The sequence below is a fragment of the Kogia breviceps genome, chromosome 9 (assembly GCF_026419965.1).
Source record: "Kogia breviceps isolate mKogBre1 chromosome 9, mKogBre1 haplotype 1, whole genome shotgun sequence".
Lineage (NCBI taxonomy): Eukaryota > Metazoa > Chordata > Mammalia > Artiodactyla > Physeteridae > Kogia > Kogia breviceps.
Window position 1 is genome coordinate 51,529,053 of NC_081318.1, and position 26,648 is coordinate 51,555,700.

At 36.8% G+C, this 26,648-nt stretch overlaps 1 protein-coding gene across 2 annotated transcripts in view; it reads right to left on the bottom strand.

Moving 5' to 3' along the window:
- PALS2 (protein associated with LIN7 2, MAGUK p55 family member) overlaps positions 1-25,388 on the bottom strand; it is a 138,600-nt gene extending 113,212 nt beyond the window's left edge. The window contains exon 1 of one of the 2 annotated variants that reach the window (XM_067042469.1): positions 25,294-25,388. The gene's annotated coding sequence lies outside the window, so the exon portion shown is untranslated. The remainder of the gene's footprint in view (positions 1-25,293) is intronic. The other variant, XM_067042464.1, reaches the window with a different exon arrangement.
- Positions 25,389-26,648: the final 1,260 nt, after the last annotated feature.

The following is a 26,648-nucleotide window of genomic DNA, read 5'->3' on the forward strand; positions in this document are numbered from 1 at the left end:
CCAATTGCCCAAATATTTCCATTTACATATTTCAGAATTAAGTCATTATACTATTTATATAATGCAGATAATATGGTACAAAAGAAGAGTTTAGAATCAGAAAGCTCTAGGTTATATTTCTGAATCACTACTTATGAGCTGGGTAACCTTGGGTAAGTTATTCAGTAGATGAGAACTTTCCTTTCCTCTTCTGCAAAATGGGTGTAATAGGCTTAACTTGCAGGATGTTTTAAGGATTATGAATTAAACCTATGAAATGCCTGATACAGTTGCTTGCTCAGAGAAGAGAGTATTATGTATTAGAGTATTAGAGAGTATTATGACTACTATTATTTTCACAATAGTTGTAGAAGAGCACATGGCCATTTGCTAATTATCTTTAGTGCATAATTAAGAGCTTAGAATGCTCTTAATTAGATTATCTTTCCTCTCAAAGAAGATAAATTTTCCATTGTATCTACTATTGTCAAACATTTATCTGGAAGTTCTAGCCAGTGCAATGAGAAAAAAAAGAAAAGAGATCTGGTATTAATACAGGAAGAGAGAGACAAAATTATCATTATTTACAGATGATGAAATTGTCTCTTTAAATGACCAAAGATAGGGCTTCCCTGGTGGCGCAGTGGTTGAGAATCCGCCTGCCACTGCAGGGGCCATGGGTTCAAGCCCTGGTCTGGGAAGATCCCACATGCCGCGGAGCAACTAGGCCCGTGAGCCACAACTACTGAGCCTGTGCGTCTGGAGCCTGTGCTCCGCAGCAAGAGAGGCCGCGACAGTGAGAGGCCCGTGCACCGCGATGAAGAGTGGCCCCCACTTGCCGCAACTAGAGAGAGCCCTCGCACAGAAACGAAGACCCAACACAGCCAAAAATAAATAAATTAATTAATTTTTAAAAAATGACCAAAGATAATAAACTAACAGAACTAAAAAGAAAGACTTGAAAGATAGTCAAATCTGATCAAAACTTATAAAATGCAATTGGTTTTCCACAGACATAATAGCAAGATAGAAAATTAAACTGAAACAGGGCATATCCTGTATTCATGATAGCAACAAAAATGTGTCATACCAGAAACTGAGATATAAGACCATGGTAATTTAAACATACAGCATTGGAGAAAGAATAGATAGATGAATGGAACCAAGAGTGAAGAAATAGATCCACGTATATATAGAAATTTGGGAATGCAAAAGTTATTACTTATAATTGATAAAGTTTGAAAAAAATGGTGTGAAGATAATTGGCAAAACATTTAAAAAATACCTTCCAAAATATAAATTCCAGATGAACTGAAGATTTAAAACTAAAAGATTAAACCATATGAGGAATGAAAATAAAATACACCATTACAGCAAGACAGAAACAGTATCAAAAGACTAAAAACTGTGACTGCATGACATTATTTGGAGAAAAGGATGCCATAAAATAAGTTGAAAATCAAATGATAAATTTAGAAGTAAAATTGAAAGCCATGACAAAGTCTTGAGTCCTCATATATAAAGACTATAAAAATCAGTATAAATATAAATAACCAGATCTAGTTTAAATTAATAAATGACCAATGAAAGCTTGATTGAATCCATATTCTTTAGGATTTACCTTGTATACTTGATAATTTATGAAAATTAATGAAAGGGTCAATAAAATAGGATCCAGTTGCTTAAATTATTCCTTAAATTTAATACTTTAAAAGTATCAGAGAACTTTTTAAAGAGAGGATTATTTGAGTAAATTTGATTCTCAAAGTGTAGAGATTGTACTTGTTTAATTAAAGCACTTTACATGGTACCTAGCAGGATGCCTCACACAGATGGGTGTTTAATGATGATGATGTAGTCTATAATAACGTTCACACAATATGTGAAATATTTTGTAATCATGTGGACTTCTTTATGACAGCAAACATGACTGATTAGATCAATATCATTTGCATATCATTATGGGCTTGATGTGTTTTTGTTCTCTTCTTACATCTTAATGATATCTTAGTATGCTAAAAGAATATTAGCAGAATTAGGACAATGTTTTTCATATTATATCCTTTATGGGATTCTATGAATAGAAAAAGCAGCAAGGTCTTATGAGATGCTACAATACAAATTATGAGTACATATTGCTTTGAAAATACTGTGCTATGATTTTTTTAACCCAACTAGAATATAGGCTACTTGTTGGCAAAAGACTTGATTTCTACTCCTTTCCTGGTAGTTATCTGCACCAAGTAGGTGCTTACTAAATTAACCAATTCAACTAATATTTATTACAAGTAGCTAATATTTCTGTCAGATAATATGCTGGGAACTTGAGTATGAAGGTGACTAGGAAGGCGTGGTTCTTGTCCTCATGGAGCTCATAGTCTAGACAGGGAGACAATTAAGCAAATATATTTGATTCAACACAGGTGCTCCTTAGGAAAAGTCCAGCTGCTATGGGAGCACATAATAGGAGTTCTGAGCACTCCTACTGTTATCTCAGCATAGGAGAATTATTTTCAGTCCCTAACAAACTATTTAAATTATTTATTGTATAGTAACTATGTTCTAAGTACTATGCTAGTCGCTTTTCATTTCATTTTCAAAATATATGTGTATTTTGAGAAATACATAATTATCTTCAGTTTATGGGCAATTATCTTTAGTTTATAGTTTAGTTTAAGCTGTAAGTCAGATTGATATTAGTATAGTGGTTGAAACATGGCCTTAGATGATATAGTGTAGTGGTTGAGACATGGCCTTAGAGTGAATCTTGGCTCTGCCATCAATGCACCGAGTAGATAAGTTCCTTGATATCCTTAGGGATCAGGTGCTTCCATCTATAAAAATGGAGATAATGGTGAGCATCAATTGAGTTAATATATATATGAATAACAGCACAGGGCCAGGCACATGGCAAAGGCTAACTAAATGGTAGCAAAAAATTAAAAAGGCCACAGAGCTATTTATTAATTCACCAAAATACTTATTCTTTATTTAATACCTAGTATGTATTGGCAGAAGTACTGTGTTGATTACGTACCATAAGAACATTCCTTTCGGCCCACAAACTTTTCAGCAGTATGGAAATATTTGAGATCTGAAAAAGTTCACTATTGGTTCCAAAAAATGAAAAGAAAAAACATGAAAAAATGTAAAATAAGTATTTTATTAAATATCTGCAAAATATTATTGTTAATTTAGTATTTCATTATATTTAAAAGTAATTTCTAGGTCAGATTTCCCACTTTGGGAGAATTATGATTATGCTTAATGATTGCCTAGAAATCATTGCCCTTTGAGAACTAAACCACTCATTTGTAGTTAAATAATTTTAAAAACAAAATTATAAAATCCTTTCAAAATATCATAGCAAAAGAGTTATTGTGTGATGTGAGTTCATTTTAATATATGCAATATAAAGTGTGAGGAGGTCTAGAAGAGTTGAAGTTAATGGTTCTATTTGTTAGGTGTTGGCTCTATAAAGATACATAGCATGTGATCTCAATTCTCAATGACCTCAGAGTCTGGAAGAAAAATGGACATACAAATAATTAACATACTACCATGTTATAAAGGGTATAATCACGTTTTATATGAAGTATAGTAGTGATTTAAAAAAAGGAGGTAAGATCAATTATGTAAATAATTCAGAGAAAATTTCTTAAGATGCTTAAGGTGGGGCTTAAGGAATAAATAGCAAGGAGCTGCCAAGTGAACAGGGTTGGGGAAAGAGAAGGATACTTGCCATGGGGACCAGACTTGGGAAGTCAGGAAGGCATGAAGCTGCTGGGTGTGTTACGAGGAGTGTGCACACTTCAGGAAGCATCTAGAGGGGGAAACAAAGGAGATGAGCCCGTAAAGGCAGATGGAGGACAGTGCCTGGAGTCCCTCTGCTGTGGCTTTGTCCTGCCAGCAATGCTAAGACACTAATTGCTTTAAGAAAAAATCAGATTTCTGGTTCAGGAAGGCTTCTCTGGCGATAGTGTGGATGTTCTTTTGGAGAACAGGAGACCCATGAGCAAACACTGATCAAAATCAAAGAACTAAACATTGAGTAGGGAAGGAAACCCATATTTGTTGAAGACTTAGTGGGTGGAGCAGCATGTTCAGCCTCTTAACATACGCTATCTTATTAACCCACAAGGCATGTCTGCGAGATGGAGCCGATTCCCATTTTAAAGAGGAGGAAACCTCAGAAATGTCAAGTTATTGTTCCAGTGTCAGGCCATTAATAAGCAGTGGATGTGAGTCAAGAACAAGTCTCTCTGATACCAAATCATTTGTGTATTCATTTCTGTACCATGCAGCCTTTCCAGGGGACAGATCCTAAGGGTTTGAATTAAGGCAATAACAACAGGGATGAGAAGAATGGACAGGTTTGAGATACGCTGAGATGACATGGTCTTCTAGATTTTGCGTCTGGATGTGGGGAATGAGGAACGGGTCTGGGATGACTCCCAGCTGTGGGAAAAACATGGAAGGATGTAGAAGAGCTTATCTGGGGGTAGAACAAAGGATTTCAGAAAAATATAGTGGAAATGATGGGGAAAGTGAGCAGCCCTGGCAAAGCAGTCTTTGGAGAGGAAGCACAGAGAAGGGAGGATTGAAGATTAAGCCCTCGGGAGCTTGCATTTATACAAGGATGATGAGGACAAGAGGCATGGTGGTATTAGCTGGCTTTGAGGTCTGACTTGCATAATATTTTTGTTTTAAAACAAATATAAATCTCAGAAATGGGAATTTGGTTTGCTACTTAAAAAGGAAAAAAACCCACTTCATAGCTCAGAGAAGAGTTTGACATCCCATTCATCACAGAGATTTTTACAAAGTAGTTACCGAAGCAGAAAAGAATGGATCCTCTCCCAGTGCTCAGTCAGACCAGATGTGGGCCAGTGACCTCAGGAGAATTTCAGGTGTTCAGGGAGCCATGGAGACCTTCTGGAAACTCAGTGTCTGGACACAGTCTTTCTCATTTGGCCAGGTCTTGAGTGGGGACTGCTGAGTTGGGACAGGTACACTAGGGAAAATTTGCTCAGACTCTTAGATTTATCTTATTGTGTCATATTAGTGAAAGTTATTAGATTAGAAAAAGGATGAAGTAAATCAATTCAAATTGGTTGTTATATTAAGGAATTCCAGTGTTCTCACCTATTTTTATAGACTAGAGCAGCCATGAGCTTCACCTTGGAACTTGTTAGAAATGCAAATTCTTGGGCCCTACCCAAGACCACTGGATTAGAGTCTAGTTGATTTCTGGGAAGAAAAGGGTACAGTAATATGCATGTCTCAAAGCACTACCTACCCCTCTTCTCTCTCTATGACCCTTCTTTCCCCCAGTTTTTTTTTCCTGAAAATTGAAGGATCATATTACTTCCCTCAAATCTGAGAGATATTCAGAATGTGTCCAGCACATTTTGTGATGTTATCCTTTGGAATTAGAAAGAATTAAAAAGGTAGTAGGTGTTGAGGCGGGAGAGGCCTTTCTAAGCTACAAACCACAAGTTATAAAATGAAATTATCGACCACATAAAATTTTAAAACTCTTCAATGTCAAAACTCAGTAAATAAATTAAAATGCAAGTTATAAACTGAAAAATAGCTGTACCATATGTGGCAGACAAAAAGTCATTATGTACTTTATTTAAAAGGAAAAGCCCTTACAAATAAGAAAGGAAAAAAAATAGCCACCCTCAATAAAAGAATAGCCAAAGCATAGACATGAGAAGGCAATTCACAAAAGATGAACTGAAGAAGCCAATGAGTTTTTGATCTCATAAGAAATTTAAAAATATATATATATTAAAACAAGAAGCCAATTTTCATCTACAAATTGGTTTAAAAATTTTAATAATAAATACATGTTTTTGAGGTATGAGAAAATAGACATTATCATAAACTGCTTTTGAACATATAGGCTGGTATAACTCTTTCTGGTAATGCATTAAAAGTCATGAAAGCATGCATGGTCTCTGACCCAAAAAGAAGATCATGTTGATCTGAAAGGAATTACTCCAAAGGAAATAATCATATATATATACACAAAAATTTGTCTGTAAAAATATTCATCTTTGTATATTTATAAGAAAGAAAAATTGGAAACAACCTAAACTCTAACAATAAGTTGGAGGTTTATTAGACAATAAATTTTGTGTCCCTAAGTTACTGGGCAGCTTTTAACAACTATGGTGTAGATGAAAGTGTCATAAAATAAAATCATGTTTATAATATACTATTAAATAAAAAATCACATAATAAAAGAATGTGAGTAGTATCCCAGCCTTATAAAAATATACTTGTATATTTCTATATCTCTATCTCTATCATCTATATCTATAAGAATGAAGAAGTAGAATGTCTTTGAAGGCAATGACTTTGTCTAATTCACAGTGTAGCCCCAAAGTTTACAATAGTTGCTGGACACATAGCAGACACTCAAAAATATTTGTTTGTTAAAATGTTAACAATCTTATTTCCTTCATATTGGTGAATTTAAGGCACTTAAAGATTTGTTCTTTATGTGTCTCTATATCTTCAAAACTTTCTACAATAAATTTGTATTCCTTTTTAAGTCAGAGAAAGAAAATACATTCTAATTTTGAAAAAAATATTACTGGATAAAATTAGCTATCTATAGATAGAACCTAAGAGCTAATTGTCAATATGGGGCTCATGAAATTTAAACCACCCAATTCAGTCAAGGTGAGCTGGGCAGTGCAGTAGGAAATGTGGCAAATATGTGATTATAATTCAGGAAATTTAGGCCCATTCAGCAGCTTTGTGCTGCCCTTGGACTATGATTTTAAAACTTTTCCATCAAGTACCCTAAAAGAGAGATCTCAAGATTTTTACTTTAAGGATGAAATTACAATTCATTCAAATTTTGTATTGTGCTTCATAATATACCCAGTTTGTTTCATATAAAATTTTTGAAATTGTTTACCATCAAGGAAGATTGATTCTCTGGAAAATTCTCCATGTTATTCTAGGGCTTGTGTGTCCATTGGTGCTCCTTGCAGGGACTTCAGGAGTTTTGTTTAGGCAAGTGTGGGAACAGTGTTATCAAGCAAGATTAGCAGTCTGGTAAGGTGGAGTCAAAGAGACAATTTGTTAGCAAGTGTTCAGAAGAAGGGTAGGTTGACTAATTGACATCAACATGCCATCTGCTTGGCATGTGTATCTCCCCAGTGAAAAATCTCAGGGTGAGGATTAAATGAGATATAAAGTATTTAGTACAATGTCTGACATGCAGTAAGCTCTCAATAAATGCTAGCTGTTATTAATTATTATTACCAGAGAGAGTTTCACACCCAGATATCACTACCACTTACATGATCAATCTAATTACTGTTACTCTGATTCATTGTGCACCAAGCCACATTCTCATGTAACTACCCAGGCAGATTTTTCCCACCAGGAGGGGATAATCAAAATAGCTTCATGTAGCCATATTTCTCTTTGCATATTAATACATGAGTCAGTCCTAAGATACTGGACATCTCTTCATGGGCAGCACAATCAAATTCCTTTGCCCATGGAATGGTGAAATAGACCTTGGAACGTGGTGATTTTATCAAGGTAAGGCTGCCCCTTGAGGCATATCTGGACCATGGGGGGGGGGGGTCTTTCCTAATCAACAGCTGTAGCTTATTTCCCTAACTACCATTAACAGGAGTATAATTTTCAAGTAGGTCCCAAATTCCCTAAAGCAGGAGATTTCATGGCCCACAGTAAAAAAAAGTACATTTTATAATGTGATCCAGAACATACATTGAAAGTTTCATGAAACAATACCTACTCTAATTACATTAATTACCTAAAACCAGAATTATAGGCCAACAGCCACTGTCCTGGGATCCATAGATGAAAACTAATTGTGCTTTCCTGATTAGTCTATATTTTCCTCCCTCTCTGTTCATTCCATTGCCCAGTCTGAACTTCCTTGGTCTATGCTTTACTCATATTCTCCTCCTCCACCTATGACCCCTGTCCAGCCTTGAGCTCTCAACATCAACATGAGCTCACCTACTTCTTATAATTACAGCAACTGTTAGTCTTTCTTGGATTTTTCAGGACAATTTTAATATTTTATTCTATGATCCCTGGCTTTGGTTTAGAATGTATGTTCATTGGTCTACGTCCTCTTGTTTTCCCTGGCCCCCTAAATTCTGACCTCAGCTTCATCCAGAGGACGTATTGTGACTGAGGAACATTTTCTCCATATTAAATGTCCTCATTCACTCACTTATTGTACCAGGTACTGTTCTGTAGGTCACCAACTTCAACTTGCCCACAGTTTGTCCAGTTCAGCCCGCCTCCATCTTCCAAAGAGAACTGTCTCTGTCTCTTCTAAGAGGGAGTAAGCCCTTTGCTTAGTTCTTAGCGTGTGTTTGAGCTATTTTGTGAATGACTAATCGATGCTTTCCTGGCAGTCACAGACTATCCCCCAGATATGGTTCTTTTCATCCTGATGATTACTTTCTTGTAGACACAGAGAAGTAATTTCTGGAGTCAGAGAACTATGGACTCAAATCCCTGTGCGGCCACATAGGAGCTGTGAACATCATTACCTTATTTGTAACCTCATGAGCGTTTTGCAGAGATTAAATAAAATAAATAAAAATTATACTATACTATTTAGATGCTTAGTGAGGCATCTAGCACATAATAGGTGGTGAATAAATGTTAATCCATTCCACTCACTTTTTTTTCTAGTTAGTAATGCATGAGGAAAAGATAGAGTGTTGTAGCATGGTAATGTTAGCTGGTTTTAAATACTTATACTGTGCTAAATACATCATGTACCTTATCTGATCTAATCTTAGAACAACCCAACAGGGTTCCTTATCAATTTACAGATGAGGAAAGTTGAAGTCCAAAAAGATTAAAGAGATGGCTGAGGTCACAAAATTAGTAAGGTGCAGAGCTATATGTGAACCCCCAAACTAGAAAGATGTTCAAACTTCTAACCCCATTTATGGCATAAGATCCACTGGGCATCAGAATTCTTTACAGATTAAAATCAGATTGCTTATTGCATACACAATTATATTCCTTGCCTCTCCCCAAGATGAGTATTCTAGGCTTCTTCCAATTATCCTCCCACCTCCATTAGCTTAGGACCATTTGGGAAAATCTTGGGCATGAAGTAGTTGTAAGGAGCTGCTAAAGTTCATAATAAAAAAGTTATGAACCACTTGACCATTTTGTTTGTTTGGTTTTTACTCACCATTTTGCACAGTTCTGCAGCTGTCAGTATTAAATGTTCTGAACTGACTCAGCCAAGGCCAAGCGAATGGGTGCTCTGTCTGGGCATTTCGTTTACTGCTTAGCTCACAGAGCCACCTGCCTTGATGTTACAGCTTCTCAAACACATTTTTGTCAATTCCAAAGGCCATTAGGTTAGTATGTGCCTAACCGCAGTACATCTCTTTGATTTGGATTGTAACCAGTGCTTTTCCAGCTGTTCATTTTTCTATCTTCCTTCTTTGTTTCACTACAGCTTGAGCTTTTGAGCTTTTAGTATTCATCACTTTTTTTCAAGCTGTTAGACCAAATCTAGAATTATCATTCTAGCATTTCAGAGGACTTGGCTTTGTCCATTTTCAGACTTATGTTAAATCCTGAAAGAATAGCTTGCTATAGAGTACCCTTAAAATATATCTATATCTATTTACAGCTATCATCTATCTATATATCTATCTATCTCAGAATTTATTTAACATCTGAGAAAACATAGTTTTAATTACCTCCATTTAGTACATGCATCTATACATTTTTCTTATTTCATTGAATTTATTTTTTGAATGTGTAAAACATGTCCTTGGTTCCAAAGGTAAAACTATACAACAAGATAGATTCAGAAAGGTCTTGCTTTCCAGCCGTCTCCTCCACCCTGCTTCCTCCCTCCCTTTAGTTTTAATAATTTTATGCTTTTAAACCATTTAAAAAGTGTACTATACATACAGTGAAATATTCACATCATGATCATACAGCTTGATGATTTTTCATAAACTGAATATGCCCATGCACCCACTGTGTAGAATATTTCTAGCATCCCAGAAATTGCTCTTATGCCCTTTCCACTCCTATGTCACTCTTCTCTCCAGAGACGACCACTCTCCTGACTTCAGATACTGAGTGAGTTTTGCCATATATAGAACTATATATAAATAAGATAATGCAACAATATATTTATTTATGAGATCCATCCATGTTGCTGTGTGCAGTAGAAGTATTCACTTTTTCATTGCTGTTAACATACTCTATTATATTAAAAGACACATACAAGAATGTTCAAGAAGCATTATTTGTTAAAGCTAAAAACTAGAAACCCTTTTCTCCATTAATAGCAAAATGGATAAATTATGGTATACTATATATGCATCTTAGTGCACATATGTATTTCTGGTGGGTACATTCCCAAGAGTAGAATTCCTGGGTCACGTGGTATGTGTGTGTTCAGGCTTTCGTATATATTGCCAAAGAGTTTCTAAAAGTGGATGTTCCAATTTACACTTCATCCAGCAGTGTATGAGTTCTATTTGTTCTTCATCTTTGCCAACATTGATAATTTCTGTCTTAGTAATATTATCTGTTCTTGTAGGTATCCCACTGTACTTTTGTTTTTCCCTGATGGCTAATCATTTGTACTAGTGTTTGGTTTATTCTTCTATTAATTTTTGCAAAAAAGGGGGAAATATACATACACACACCCCTTTATCTCACAAAGGGTAGCACTCTGTTTTTGTTTTGCACATTACTTTTTTCACTTATATTATATATCCTGGAGATCCCCATGTAATATACTATATCAAGACAGTCCTCATTTCTTTTTACTTCTGCATAGTATTCAATTGTGTGAATGTTCCTTAGTTTCTTTAATCAGTCCCCCAGTGATGGACAGTTAGGTTGTTACCAAACATTTCCTGTTATAAATATACTGAAATTAATAGGCTTGTGTTGTGCATATGTCTTTTAATATTTTTGCTGCTGTACCTTTGAGGTAGGACTTAGAACTTGCTGTGTCAAAGGTAAATACATATGTAATTTTGTTAGATATTGCCAAATTTCCTTCCATCGGGATTATGACATTTTATACTCCCACAAGTGGTATGTTGTGGTAAGTATTCTGATATTCTACATTTTTATTTCTTTAGGATATATTTCTGTAAGTGGATTACTGGGTGGAAGGATATGGATATTCAACATATATGGTCAAATCTTTCCAGAGTATTTGTGGTATACACTTTCTACAGCAGTTGATGAGACTGCTGTTCTACCACACCCCAGGGAGTATTATGAATTTTAATTCGATAGAGCTTATCACATTGCTTCATGCTTAATTTGCCCAGGTACTCAACATATAGCTCTTCACTTGATTAATGTTTCATATTTTCCTCTATTCTTTTAAAAAATGCCTACTTGCTCTTTTCCAATTTGAAAGAAAAACTGTAAAATTAAAGAAAGAGATTGTACCTGTTAAGTGCAAAAATGTCAAGTTCTTTAATTTTTCCCTTTACACTTAGGATTTATGAGATGACCTGAGCAATTAGCTAGGTACAGCTGTGTCACCAAGAGGTGGCTCAGAGGTGTGGGCAGCAGGTTTCTTTTTCTTCAGCTCTTCCATTAAAGCTTCTCCAAATAAACATGCAATCTGAAGGCAGTGTGCTCACTATGAAAACTGGAAAGGCAAATCCCCTCATCTTTCTTGCAACAGATTATTACCCATAAACCCTTTTTATATAGAACTTCTAGAGCTGTCACTAACTTTGTGTATCTCAGCAGTCCTCAGGTTATAGACCCCAAACCAGTAGCCTCAGAATCATCTGAGAATTTGTTAGAAATTCAGAGTCTCAGGCCCCATCTTGAACCTACGATATCAGTATCTCTGCAAAAGTCTGGCAATCTGGGACTGTGTGTGTGTGTGTTTTAACTGGGATAAAATATGCAAAATACTAAATGTACCATCTTAACCATTTTTAAGTGTACCATTCACTAGTGTTAAATACATTCACGTTGTTGTGCAACCATCACCACCATCCATTTACAGAACTCTTTTCATCTTGCAAAACAGAAGCTCTATACTCATTAAACAACAACTTTCCATTTCACCTCCCCTTAGCCCCTGGCAACCACCATCCTACTTTCTGTCTCTGTGAATTGGACTACTCCAGGTACCTCAAATAAGTGAATCATACAGTATTTGTCTTTTTGTGACTGGCTTCTTTAACTTAGCATAATTTCCTCAAGGTTTATCCATGTTGTAGTATGTGTCAGAATTTCCTTCCTTTTTAAGTGAATAATATTCCATTGTATGGGTGTACCACGTTTTGTTTATCCATTCATCCATCAGTGGACACTGGGTGTCTTCCACTTAACAATCTGTGTTTTAACAAGCCCTCTAGGTGATTCTCATGAGTTTGGGAACTACTGGTTAACAGGGAATAAAAGTGTAGTGATTAATGTCGTCTTGACAGACATAGAATTCTTTTTTATAATGTTTTAAGCTATCTTTGATATAGCAAGTTAACCTAAATAAACCATATGACTCAGGGCAAAGAAGTATAAAACCTCTTTGCTTGTGGTAATCTCACAAGGATGCAGTATGAAATGCTACAATGCCAAATGAAAAGTATTTAGTAACGTTTGAAATAAAAACTGTGTTATTATAAGCAAGAATATGTATGACTATAAAGTTTTAAATTAGGCTATCTGATCTTTGAAAGGTGGAAACTGGACAGGGATGAATACTTATCAAATTAAAAAGGGAAGATGGATAAAAGAAAAAAGTAATGACATCAAAGGGCACATGCCGTAAATAACAATGGTGAACAGAAACATTCTATTTTATGCTTACCATGGAATTTAGTGAGCTGTTCATGGAATTAACATTATAGCAATTTTGAATGAGCTGGATTCTTTTGCAGTTACCAGGGAACATCTGTGGTTATATAAACCACCATAAAAAGGGTAGTCAAATCTCATGAAACAGAGCGTTAACCCACAGCCTGAGGTAGTAAGTCAGTCGAGGACCTCATGGTTGTGTGCAGCCTTGCATAATGGGCTAAATAAGCTCTGGGGTGGGGGGATTCAACTTTCTTACAAGAATCCCAGCTAGAAGATCCTGCTGGGGGCAGAGTGTAGTACTAGACAGGCTAATGATATGATTTGACATAAGAATATTAATTCTTACTCAAAAAATGAAAATACATATTTCATTCTAGTACATTTTATTTGAAGGAGAAAATGATCCAAATGATCATATACCTGATACCTGGCACAGAGTAGGTATTCAGATAAAGATTATCTGAATGAAGGAAAAAATGAGTGAATAAACAATGAATGAATGAATTTCATGGACTTTATTGAGTACCTATAATGTGCAGGCTAAAGGAAGGCCCTAGTGATCTATAAAAGTAAATAAGTTAGCAGACTCCCTGGTGAGCGAGCAAATAAATGAATATCCTCTTATTTGTTTGGCATCTCTTGTTCTCACTACTAAATTAACTGTATGACCTTGGGCAAATTATTTAAAGTCCCTGGGTCTCAGTTTATTCCTCTGTAAAACTGGGTATCTGTGGGTGCCAGGGGATGCCAAGACAGATGATCTTTAAAGCTTCTTACAGTTTTCAAATTCTGTTTCTCATGCTTTTTTGAGAGGGAGGGGTGCTCTCATGTACTCATTCAGCAATGTGCGTTGAGTGAGTGTAAGTCACTGTGCTATAATTTTCCCGTAATTTATTAAAATCACTCTCATTTCTCATGACTATAAAACAGTTCTGCTAAATGTCAGGGAGAAAAATCTTCATAAATGGATCCCTATAAAACTCACACCAAAATAGCAAGCACTCTGGATGCTGGCACAGCCCCATGAGTTAGGTGCTCTCCTACCTTCCCAGAGTTTCCAAATTCTAAGAAGCGATAATTGGAACACCTGTGGTGGGTACTACCTCCTCCTGATGCCTTCGCAAATCATTCTTTGACAACAGCTGTGTGAGGATCTTCAGGCCTTTCCACAGATCAGCAATACTGTGCAAAAAGTTTTAAAAAAATCATTTCAGAGGCATTTGGTTATTTAAAGATTTGGATCTGTATAAACACATCCATCCCAAGTGATAGAGAAATGGGACTTGCAGATGTTGCTTGATTTTTCTTTTTACTTAGGGATTTCATAGTATCTGTTTTTCAATTTCCTACTCAGTATTAAATGCTTGTATAACTTTAATGTTTCATCTAATTAAGCTTGAAAAGTATTTAAACTTTAGATCAGCCCAGATAACTTGAAAATAGAAACAAGTGGGGCATTTCTGCCAGTTCAGGCTTGATCTAGAATGCGTTTCATTTCTAATGACTTAGGTGTTGGTAAATATAGCTCTAGTGGTTTCTGGGCAAACCAACTCTAAATGCTTGAATCTTTCAGGGCTATATTTATATAAGCAAGGCTATCACATTCTATCTCTGCTTCCCATCATTTTCAAATGAGTCCATTTCTTGGGCCTGAAATGGGTGAGGAATAACTCTTCACTTAAAATTACAAACTGGTGCCAAGTCAGTAGCATGATATACCTAAACAACATTTTTATTGTAGCAGAAGAGCACCTTGACATCCACAATAAATATATTCCTGAGAAGTTGTGTTTGCCTACTTCATTTGAACATCTTGCTACTTTCCCTGTTTATGTGTTATTGCTCTGCCACTTGAAATATAATTGAATCCAGCAATTTTTATTCAGCACGAATATATAAAATAGATTACTTATGGTTTGCTATACCAAATGACGCCTGCAAACTAGACTTAGGAGAGAAAAATGAAGTGTGGTGTACATGCGTGTTTACATTGGTGATTTTCCTCAGAGAAAGGGCAACATTTGACAATCGCAGACAGATTGACGTCATGAAGTATGATAATTCCTGCTTAATGACTATGTGCTCCAAATGACATCTTTTCTTATGTGGATAGTAAATTTATACTCTCTATCATATGAGTAGTTATTTAAGACATTTAGGAACATGTTCTAGATGTGTATTTCTAAGTACTTAAGATGTTGTAGGACTGTTTTATATGTGTATTGCCTCCTGTAGAATCCAAGTAGGCTAAATCGTTCTGCCTTTCTTCCCTTTCTGAGAGGGAGGCTCTTTACAGACCCATCCCCAGGAGGCAAGAACATGCCCAAATCCTCTCTTCGCCATCCCTGCTGCCTCTGTGCTAGCTTTCATGAATATCTTTGACACTATTTGTGCCTTAGCTGCCTAACCGTCTTCCTGCCTCAGGATTTGTCCAGGTCCTGTCTGTGCTCCAATCAGAGACTAGTTGTTCCAGAAACGCAAATTGCCATCATGTCACAGCCCTGCGTGAAATGCAGAGCAGTTCCCATCACCTCAGGATGTAGTTAAAATTTCTTAGCATGTCATCACCTGGCCCTGCCTGCACCCAGACTCATTTCCGATGGCTTGGATACACCTTTTGTATCACAGTTCTCAAGTTCACTCATGTCATTCTTTATGCTGGAGCACACTTTTCTAGCTCCTTCCCTTGACAGATGCAAATAAATTCTTTACATCTGACTGGAAACTTCAGTGAGCTCCATGCTGAGTTAGGTTCCTTCTCTCCCTGTTACCCCAGTGCCCTATGCATGATGTTATCATAATACCACACCTATTCATTCATCTATTCTCGGTCTCTTCCATTAAACAAGGAGGCTGTCATTCCTGTAACCTTAATCATTAAATCTCTCCCTTTATCTATTATGTCTTTAGCAATGACAACAGTGCCTGACGTGTAGTAGTTTCTCAAGAAAGGCAGGTTGCAAGAATGAATTCATTCACTCATTCATCCATACTTTGGTCAACTTTATTTTTTTAAAAAAGCTCTATTACCAGAGGGCTTGTTATGCTAATAGCACTACATCTTGGGCATCTGTTTCAAAATAATTCTGTGCCTAGGATTTCACATTAGCATTAATATCCTATGACATTACCTGGGCCACAATACTTAATGTAGCATGACAATTTATGCCAAAATATAATGATGAGAATAGATTCTGGAATCCCAAGCAAATATTTCTGAAAGATCTACTGTATAATTAGTTGTTTATAAAAAGTTTCCCAAGGTCTGTCTTTTCATAGACTCTCCCACAGAACAGGAGCTGTTGGAATAAAACTTACATCTATACTGTGCTATTTAATGCTTGAGTCAAATGCCTCTACAGGCATTGTTAAAAATATAGTTTTCTCTCCCAAACAAGTTTTACTTGTAATGTGTTCACATGAGCACTTTATTCATTACCAGCTGGCAAGCAAAATGAAAAAGCCATTGGACCTAGGGCTGCAAGCACGAGCTTTGACTTTTGAGGGTGTGTGGTTAGAAAATAGATTTTCTAGTGTATGAACTAACTGTGCCCAAGGCTTATCTTTCTCTTTTTTAAGATTTCCCTTTGGCTACACAGAGCTTAGTGCTACAATAGCTCTTATATTAGAATGGTAGTTACCAAGCAGAGCAATTTTACCCCTCAGGGTACATTTGGCAATGTCTGGAGACATTTTTGGTTGTCATAACTGGGGGAGAGTGGTGAGATAATAGCACTAGTTTGTAGAGGCCAGAGGAGCTGCTGCACCTCCTATAATACACAGGACAGATCCCCACACGCAGAATTCTCCAGCCTTAAATGTCAATAGTGCCAAGAAGGAAAAGCCCTGTACTAGGATGAAACAAGAAAGGTGCAATTAAAAGATGAAAAGTGAGAATTTGCGATGCCTGTGATTGACTTTTCTTTCGTGATTTCCTGCTCCTTGCAAGGGATGATTGCTACAGGTAGTTCAAAACATATAGCTGTTTGCTTCTCCAAGGCTAGCTGGAGAGTCTCTCTCACTCCAGTCTGCTAAGACTGTCTTGTGTAAGATAATATAGTCACAGGAGTGACGAACGTCACCTTTGTTGTATTTTATTGATTAGAAGCAAGTCACAAGTCCCACCTGCATTCAGGCGGAGGGTATTATACAAAGGTGTGGACATCTGGAGGTAGGAATCATGAAGACCACCCTGACATACATCCATACAACATACGGTTATCTTGATGGCAGGTGTGTCAGCTGCACAAGGCTGGAAAGCAGAAGTGATGGAGTGGCCATTACTTTCTGCTGGATGTCATGGTCAGATCAATGATGGATTGATGTGAAACTGCCTGGCCAATTCCAGCTGGTCTGGCTCCTCTTTCCAACTGCTGACCAACAGCTGCCCCAGGACCATCACCAGAGGCCGATTAAAACCTGCAGAGGCAATAGCTGCACAAAGACAGTAGCTTCCGGTCAGCTCCACTTCTTGGCCAGGAGTCTGGTGTCTTAGACTAAATCTACCACGAGGCGCACGGGCTTCACTAGTTGTGGCACGTGGGCTCAGTAGTTGTGGCTCGTGGGATCTAGAGTGTAGGCTTAGTAGTTGTGGCACACAGGCTTAGTTGCTCCGCGGCATGTGGAATCTTCCCGGACCAGGGCTTGAACCCGTGTTCCCTGCATTGGCAGGCGGACTCTTAACCACTGCGCCACCAGGGAAGCCCCCTGACTATTTTCTTATTCAGAACAACTTTTGGGAAAGGCAGGGTGGACTACTGCTTAAGTAAAATAATATAACATAACATAATACATTATAATTTAAATTTACTAATTTGCCTAGGAGACTCTATCTACCTACCTACCTACCTATCTATTTAGTCTCCTAGGCAAATTGGTTTCTTAGTCAAAGATTATCTTTAGGACCCTCAGCCTATATATTTTGCTTGTTTCCACGAACCTCTCCCATCACACAGATGTCCATTCTGCCCCCTCTTTGCTATTTGTTTTCACTACCTTCCATGTTAGATGCTCAATGTGTCTACAGTTAATGGTTTAAAATTATTATTATACTTTATTATAGTTTTTGTGTACCTTAAAAACTAATTTTATTATACTTTACAGTTTTAAAGGATTTCACATAAATGTGCTTCCAGTTAACAATAAATTTAAAGTCAAACATGTTTCCTGTTTGTATTCAATGTTATCTCAGTCCTTTGTAAACAATTTTCTGGAATTGGTAAACAAGTGAGGGACATTAGGAACTAAGGAGACTATCTCTCTCTGCTAGATATCACAGTCTACTATCAATACTTAGGCAGTATTGCACCCTGCCTTCCCCACAGGGTGTTCTGAATTGGAAAATAGTCAGGGGCCAAGCTGGACACCAGAGATATTTAAACACTAAAGTGAGCAATAAGGAAGGAGATATGACATTGGTGCTCACAATAAATATGTAGTTTGTAGAAAATGTAGGTAAAATTAGGAAAGAAGGCCAAAGTATACTTTCGGATTTTGACCATATGTATCATAGGTAATGGGAAAGCGTTAGCATATAACCTTGAGAGAGAAAAACCCTCTGTGCACAGTGCTTTCTTTGGAACACTGTGCCTATTCTGGGGGAGAAATGACCATTTGCCATTAATTTTTTTGTCATTTAAATTTAATAAAGTAATCATCAGGAGCATTTTTAGAAGGGACTTTAGTGATCTCTTGGTCCAATCCTCTTATTTTGTAGAGGATTTATTTGGGGTCCAGGGAAATTCTTGTTCAGGTCATGCTAATGAATAGGGTAGAATCTAGAAGTTGAAAAAGACTTATTGTCTCTAATCATTCTTGTTGAGTCATCATTCCTGAGGTGGCCCATTCTATCTTTGAACAATTAATTCATGGCCTCTTTTAATTTTTGTAACCTAGTCACTAGAATTCTAGGATCTTATCTAATAATAAGAAAAATTGGTCTTTTCCAGTGGTTCCGTTCCTCTCATTGAGTAATGTATTCAGTTTCAGTGAGTTTTATTTTTATTTTTTATGAGGGTATAGATTTTTGGACAATAAAAGATCATATAAAATTTTAGAAGAATAACAATAACACCATTGGACACTTGGTTTTATATTCCAGTTTTCTCCTATACAACAGTTGAAATAAAACCAAAGAAAACAAGAAAACCATATCCTTTACAATATAATTGAAAAGAATAAAATACTTAGGAATAAATTTAACGAAAAAGTACACAATTTATATGCTGAAAGTTACAAAATACTGTTGAAATAAATTAAAGAAGACTGAGTGGAAAGACATTCCATGTTCACAGAGCAGAAGACTTAATACTGCTAAGATGTCAATACTCTTAGAAGTACAGATTCAGATTCTGAGCTACAGATTCTATGTAATTCCTCTCAAAATTCAAAATGAACTGCAGAAATTGAAAGCTGATCCTAAACTCCACATGAAAATGCAAGGGACCTAGAATATCCAAAACAATCTTGTAAAAGGAGAACAAAGTTGAAGAATTCACATTCTCTGACTTTAAACTTATTACAAAGCTATAGTAATCAAGATATTGTGGTACTGGCATAAGAATAATATGTAGATCAGTGGAATAGAACTGAGAGTACTGAAATAAACCTTCACATCTGTGATCAATTCATTTTCAACAAGGGTACTATTTTTCAATGGTGACAGATAGTCTTTTCAACAAATGATACTGGGAAAACTAGATATCCACATGTAAAAGAACAAAGTTGTACCCCTTTCTTACACCATATACAAAAATAACACAAAATGGATCAAAGACCTAAATGTAAGGCTAAAAATTAAAAAAAAAACTCTTAAGAGGAAAATCTAGAAGTAAAACTTTGTGACCTTGGGTCTGGCAAAGTCTGCTTAAATATGACCTCAAAAGCACAAGTGACAAAAAAAAATTGATAAATTGGACTTCATCAAAATTAAAACCTTTTGTGCTTCAAAGGATACCATCAAGTAAGTGAAAAGACAGGGAGGAAATATTTACAGATAATGTGGCTGATAAAAGACTAGTATGTAGAATATATAAAGAACTCTTACATCTCCACAATAAAAAGATTACCTAGTTAAAAAATAGGCAATGGATCTAAATAGATATATCCAAAAAGATATGCTAGTGGCAAAAAAAAAAAAACAAATTAAAAGATGCTCAACATTATTAGCCATCAGAAAAAAAAACCAATCAAAACCACAGTGAGATACCACTTCATGCTTAGCAGAATGATGTCAAAAAGACAACCAGTAGGAAGCAGTGGTGAAGATGTGGAAAAATTAGAATCTTCATACACGACTGGTGGGAATGTAAAATAGTGTAGCAGTTTTGGAAAAGTCTGGCAGTTGCTCAAAAGGTTAAGCATATAATTACCATATTACCCAGCAATTCTACTCCTAGGCATATATCTAAGACATGTTAAAAACATAGGCCCACACAAAAACATGTGCATGAATGTTCAGAGCCTCACTGTTCATAATAGCCAAAAAGTGAAACAACCCAAATGTCTATAAATTGATGAATGGATAAATATAATGTGGCATATCCATGCAATGGAATACTATTCAGCTGTAAAAAGAATGAAGTACTAATACATGCTACCACATGGATGGATCATGAAACACTGTGCTAAATGAAAGAAGCCAGTCACAAAGCGCACAATATTGTATGATTCCATTTATATGAAATGTCCAGAATGGGCAAATCTATAGAGACAGAAAGTCAACTAATGGTTGCTTAGGGCTGGAGGGTTGAAAATTAATGGGAAGTGACTGCTAATCTATACAGGGTTGCTTTGTAGGGTGATGAAAATATTCTAAAATTGATTGAGATACTGGTTGCACAACTCTATGAAGATGTTAAAAACCTTTGAATTATATACTTTAAATAGATCTATTGTATGGTTTGTGAATTCTATCTTGATAAACTGTTATTATATAAGGTATACATACAGATATATATGCTTTATATATCCATTACTCACACAAGCTATATATACTTTTAAAATTAAGAAACAGACATATAGTATATTAAAAACTATTCCCCAAGCATTTGCCTTGTGCTTCCTTGATAGTCATATGGATACAAAGACAAAGTGTCCCAACCCTTCCTGTCCTAGGAGTGCACAGACTAGCAGGTAGATCTATGGCTTTCTGTAAGAGCCGTGGGTGAAGCCATATCCACAGAGAGACGTGTGGCTGCTGTGTCCCCCAACAGACCTAGCTGTCTTTGGTTCAAGGTGAGTCAAACCCAACATTCACTTTGAAGATTGTTACTTCCCTCCTCTCCTTCATCCCCCAAATATTGAAATATTTAAAGTGACTAAGCTCATCATAAAGTTAAATAAAAACTAAAAAGCAAAGCTGAAGTCTGTGGGTTCTCAGCAGGTAGACAATGGCTAAATTTTTTTTAAAGGAGGATCTTATTCTTTTATTTTGGCTTGTTTTTTTTCACAGCTTCAAGGACTTTAGCCCCTGTCAGTCAATTGTGACTTTAAGCATTGAGTCATGGGTAGATGAAAAATCTTATTTAGTGTTTGTCCGTCACTTAGATCTAGATTAAAACACAGATGTATCACATCCAAACCCCGATTGTTTCTAGTATTTCATCTGCAGTAATATTGTCTCATTTATTGTTACACAACTATGTGCTGAGCACTTCGCTTGAGTTAAAGACACCCTAATGCCAAGGTTAGGCACAATCCCCAGTTTCAGAGAATATCCGATTCAGTGAGGAAGACAGACATTATAGAAATTGTGAAGGGAAACTTCTAGATGCGTTGGGAACTGCTAATCTGTGGAAACAAAAGCGTTTTATGCGAGGAGGTGAAGGCTGAATAGTCAGCCAGGGGAAGGTGTGAAGATGGCTGGAGGTGGTGGCAGAGGTTTTAGCAGAGGAATGTCTAGCAGCAAGAGGTTTCTCTGGCTGGGTGCACAGGCTGAGGAGAAAGGGTGTAAGATGAGACCAGTGAATTGGATGGGGATGGGACACACAGGCTTTCAAGGCTGCAGTGAGAAGTTGAGAATATTGTTGGGTCAATGGGAAACCACTGAAAAGCTTTAAGCAGTGGAGAGCTGTGATCAGATTTTTAAAGAGATCCCCTGGGCTGCTGTGTGAAACACTTTTCAAATCTGCATATCATGCCAGAAAGTTAAAAAAAAATTCAATTACACATCTTCACTCCAAAATTTTCTTAATTTCCAAAACTCAGAGGAAGCTTAGAATTTCTTTGTAAGAAATGACAAGTCAAATGTCACATTCGGCCGATCCTATTTCTTCCCTGGGTTATTTAGGGACAAAGCAGAGAAAGTTTACTTTCAGCAATATTTTTCCCCATTCCAGACATTTGAATTTTGAAATCAAATAAACGCATGAACAAAGACACTTTTAAATTTCTAGGACAAAAGCCACAAAAGCAAAAGGATGGAGTATCAAAGAAATTATTTGAGGCCCAGTAAGCAGGGTGGGAAGTGGGTGGCAGAGTTTGTGGGTGTTGGTATGTTGAAATTCCAAGCACTTCTCTGCTGGCTTTGAAATGAATTGAGCAGGACCGAATGCCTAAGTCCTAGTAGATATATGACAACCCCAGAAATTCATCACCTCTCAGCAAATGCCATTTGCTGAGAGTAGTATTAGAAGAGAAGATTAATTACACTTTGTGGATTTGAGACATTTCTCCTTAATTCCAGTCTTTTAATTAATTCAACAATACTTACTAAAAGTCTATTTTGTGTAAGAAATGGTACTAAATACTAAGGGTATATGCAGTGATGAGGAGTGACCGTCATCAGTGGACAGTCCATTTCTTCCATGAAGGTCACTTTTTATTACAGAAGAGTCCCACGGTTTATTTAGAAGACTTAATAGAACAGATCTAATCTTATCTCCCCAAACAAAACAATATCCTTCAAAACTACGTATTAATTTAGCTTGTAACTCCAGTAAGCTATGTTCTCAGAAATAAAAGTTGGGACATATGGTATGAAAGATATATTCAGGGGTCAATTGGACAAAATATATGAAATCACAAATGTCCAGCGAAACCTCAGGGCCCATTGTCATTTATCTGTATCACTGCATTATTAGCATTACAAAAGGACTCCATTGTGATTTGTAAAAGCCAGAGGTGACTGAGACATTTCACTTTGATCCACACAACACACAACACATACCCATCAATCATCCCAACTTCCTGCATTCAGGAAACCAAGCGGCACATACCATATGGGGAAACTGACTGATTTTCACTTTCTATTATGATTTATATATCATTATTCACATTTCACTGTAGCCTCTTTGGGGAGGGTTGGTTAACATTCGTGTTTGCTGTCAATCAAATTTTGCTCCTTTCATCACCCTTTCCTAATGTCTGAACTACAGTAGAGAACAAGACAAGAATAGAAGTTTCGACATTTAAAAGAAAGGATCACAGGATATATAACCTTTAACCAAAGCTCTGATTATATGCTTCTTTTAAAAATAAGATCTATAATTAGAAATGATAAATGCCAATAAAATCCAGTCATTTGTATCTTTATCTTTTTTTTTTTTTTTTTTTTGCGGTACGCGGGCCTCTCACCGCCCACAGGCTGCGGACGTGCAGGCCCAGCGGCCATGGCTCACGGGCCCAGCCGCTCCGCGGCACGTGGGATCCTCCCAGACCGGGGCATGAACCCGCGTCCCCTGCATCGGCAGGCGGACTCCCAACCACTGCGCCACCAGGGAAGCCCTGTATCTTTATCTTATATATAAATAAATATATATGTAAATAAATAAAAGTTGAGAAATTAGCTGAAATGGAAAATGATTCTTGAGATTTAACACAAAATAATTTCTTTAAAGTAATGACTAAGTCTGAACATTTACTCAAGATATTCACTTAATTCAAAGCATCCATTTTGATTAAACCTTACTTCAGTAATATTAGACCTCAATATCTTCCTGACTTTCAGGCTTTTTTTTTTCTTTTTTCCTTAGACAGGCATTTATTTTAAAAGGAATTCCAGATTTATAAACAGATTAGGGTGCTGAGGCGAATTCCTTTTTTCTAGGAGGTTAGATTTTCATATTTAGAAAGGTCCCTCCTTTTTTTTTTAACGGCAAACATTTTGCAGGTATTTATTAGGTACCAGGCATGGCTTTAGATTCTGAAATACAAATCTAAATTCTGAAATAAAAGTCATGGGTTTCCTGTTTCGAGAAGCTTCCCTTTTAGTGAGGGAAACAGGCATGTTAAAAAAAAAAAAAAGACGCTAAGATGTGGAAAGTGCTAACAGATCACGAAAGCAGGGTAGGAGCTCTGAAGACAGCATCTGGAAGAGGTGACATGGAGCTGGACCCTTACTGGAAAATAAGGAGTTTGTTTGAGGATGGAGGAGATGGGAGGCACTTCAGGTAGAAGAAACAGCATGTGTAAGTGTTTATGAAAAGACCTGGTGTCTTGGAGAATACTGGCCTGAACTCAGGGTTCATGGGGTGAGTACAAATGAGTCACCATATAAAAAGTGCAAGATGATGAGTAAAAAGTCACAGCACCCTTCTGAATTCTTCCAGACATTTGCTATGCATATTCAAATTATTTACCTATCTATCTACCTGTCTATCAATGTATCATGTCATCTATCAATCTATCTATTCATCCACCTATCCATCTTTCTCATCAAGTGGTATCACACTGTGTATAACTATTCTGCAAGCTACCTTTTCTCAATACATCTCGAATACAATACAAATCAGTAGATAGAGATCTCCATTATTTTTAGCACCACGTCCCTGATATAGATGTATCTAAACCTACTTAATCATTTCTCTGTCGATGACTGTTTAGGATGCTTGCAGTTATTTGCTGTTGCAAACCACGCTGCCTTGAACATCCCTATGCATCTGTTTGTACAGTTTTAAGGGAATATATCTGCAGGATAAATTGATGGTCATAGAGTGTGGCAAAGATTTGACTGTTATTGCCAAATTGCTCTCAAAGAAAAGGCACTCCCTTCTAACTTATATGAGAGTGCTTATTTCCCCCACTCCTCACCGATACCCACCCCACCCTTTCCTTGTTGATCATAGTAGTGCTTATTAATTTTTATGAAATTTCTTACACAAGTAATTACGGTCTGTGAGAAACAACTTAGAAAATGAAAAGAAGAAACTAGAACAAAAATATCACCCTAAATTCCACTGCACAGAGTTGTCTATTATTAGCATTTGATCTGTAACCTTTATACTTTTCACTGTGTAAGGATCAACTTGTGTCCTGGTTGGGCCATAGCCGAGACACAGATGCAGCCTGGATCAAGGAGAGTCCCCTCCACTCCTAATTTCTGGTATCTATTTCGCTCTATTGATCCAAGGGGGCTGGGGAAACTGCTAGGGAAAGTATTCAGAGGGTTTTTGCAAGTTACATTCAGATATATCCCATATGGTAGACCCTGGATGTCTAAAACAAGCCAAATCAAAATGAGGAAAAGCTTACCTGAGAGAGAGCCACCTGATGGAAGAAAGAGTCTGGCATAAACATCCAGACTCCACAGTAGGTTCTAAGCATTTGAAGACAGCCACTTGTGCTGGGAACATAACAATAGCTGTTACTTGAAACTTTTCTGACCCAAGTGCTCTGTGGTGGGAGTGCTTCCCAGGACAAAATAGCCATGTGAACAAACAAACAAAGCAGTCTTACTAAATTCTGTGACATTCGGACCAGCCTGCTGTGAGGATAACCCTCCCTGTCCCACCAAAGCATCACATGGAGGGGAGACATTTTCTCTCTCATTTCACAATAGACTGGCCAGCAATAGAGCTATTATAAGGTCGAATGCATCAGAGCTTAGTGTGATCAACAGGGATGGGTGCCCCAAAGCAGGTGGTGACATCACAGATCTTTGGCACAGTTATTATTACCCTCAACATAGCAGAGGCCAGTAATGGTGGCACACTCTGCTGATAACTTGACCCGTTTATGAGTCATCTAGCCCTACTTAATGGACTCAAAAATAGTAGGGTGTTAGAAGGAGAGGAAGCTTTGCTTCTCAGAATCTAAAACTGCGTGAATGTATGAGTGCTTGGTGCTAGTGAAAAGCCTGTAACAGTTTCTCATTGCCATAGAATAAAGTCCCAATTCCTTGATGATTTTCAAGGATTTTTATGATCAGGATCCTATAGTTTCAAGTGTTTGCTTGCAGTTCTCTGAGTGAGTCTCTTGGCCTTTGTGTAAACAGATCTCTTCCTGGAGCATAAGTTACTACATGCTACCTGCCTAATTCCTCTCATCCTTTGTGATTCAGTTCATATATTTTCTGCTACAGACAGACTTTTCTGACCACCAAAGGCTAGGTTAATTGTTTTTCTTCTATAGTTTTGTGGCACCTTGTTCATATTCCCATTATGTAACACTTACATTTTACTCTGCAATACAAGCATGATTGCCTATCTCCGTCACGATATCAGAGGATTCTTGAAGGCAGGGTCCATACCCTATTTGTTGTTGTATGTCCACTGCCTATTACAGTGCCCAACACATAGTACACACTCAATATATTTGTTGAACAGATAAATTAATGAATTGGTAACTGTATTAAACAAGATCATGAGATTAATTGTGGACCTCTTAAATTTCAATATCTGTAGCTATCTGAGAAGAGCTACATCCAGTTGTGAATACTGGAAGAGGCTGAGGGGAACTGATTGAAGATACAAATTTGGAGTCATTAAATTTCCCTATTTTTCTTTTTCCACTCTACTATTTGTCATTTTTTTAAAAGTTAGTAACATTAATTTTCCTAAATTTAAAGATAGAAAAACTTAGAAATGTAGAAAAGTATATACAGAACA